Raw genomic sequence first — 1,122 nt, forward strand, 5'->3', positions numbered from 1 at the left:
TATCTTCATTGTTTAAACCAGTTCACATTGGGTTTTCTGTTACTTGCATTAAAACCATTCTAAGTGATTTGTATACATTCTTATGTTTAATATTTTTCAACTTCCCTGATGAGGTAGCTGTTATTAACTCCACTGTGTAGGTGAGAAACAGAGAATGAAAAAGGTCAAATGATTAACACAAATTCTTGGTTAGTGAGAGTTGGGATTCCAACTCAGTCTTCCAAAGACTGAGTGCTTGGGGCACCTTGGTGGCTCAGTCAGTTAAGTATTCAACTTCAGCCCAGGTCATGATCTCACCATTCGTGGGTTTGAGCTCCGCATCAGGCTGTCTCCTGTCGGCTCAGAGCCCACTTTGGATCTTCAGTCCTCCCATCTCCCTGCTCCTCCTTCTCTCTCTCTCAAAACTAAACACTAAAAAAACTTTTTAACTAAAAAAAAAAAAAAAGACCAAGGGCTTAATCTCCATGATATATCAGCTCTATGGAACCACAGCGACAAGTCTCCCACGAAGCCTGAATCTCAGGATCTTTCCACACCTCAACCAGTCACATGGAAAGACAGAAGAGAGAGCCAGGAAATCCACCACGAGAAAGGAAGAGAGAGAAGAGAGCATCACTTCTATGTTCTTTACCTTTTTATTTTAGACTTTTGATTTTTGAAAATCTCTGACAGAAAGAAAGTAAACAAAATTGTATCATGAACTCCTCTGTACTCACCACCAAGCTTCAACATGTATCAGTATTCTGCCTTCTTTTATCATCCATGCCCCCACCCACTCTGCACCTGCACTCAGTTACAACCATCATTATTACTTACGGTTGTTTCTTAGAGGGAAAAGATACAAACGCGGAAATGCACAGATCTCAGCTGGACAAGTTTGACAAGTGGATACACCCACGTAATCCACATCCCATCACAGCATGCAACACTTGCCCCTTCCCAGAAAGTTCCCGCCTGTCTCCTCCAGTCAGTCTCTTGCCTGGATGTATGAGTCTGCTCAGGCTCCCATGATAGAGTGTGGCAGACCAGGTACCTTGAACAACAGTTTGGAAAGCTAGTTCAAGAGTGAGATGTCGGGGGAGATATCTGTGCGCAGGCCACTACCCCCCCCCCCCCCCCCCC

The sequence above is a fragment of the Suricata suricatta genome, chromosome 8 (genome assembly GCF_006229205.1).
Source record: "Suricata suricatta isolate VVHF042 chromosome 8, meerkat_22Aug2017_6uvM2_HiC, whole genome shotgun sequence".
NCBI lineage: Eukaryota > Metazoa > Chordata > Mammalia > Carnivora > Herpestidae > Suricata > Suricata suricatta.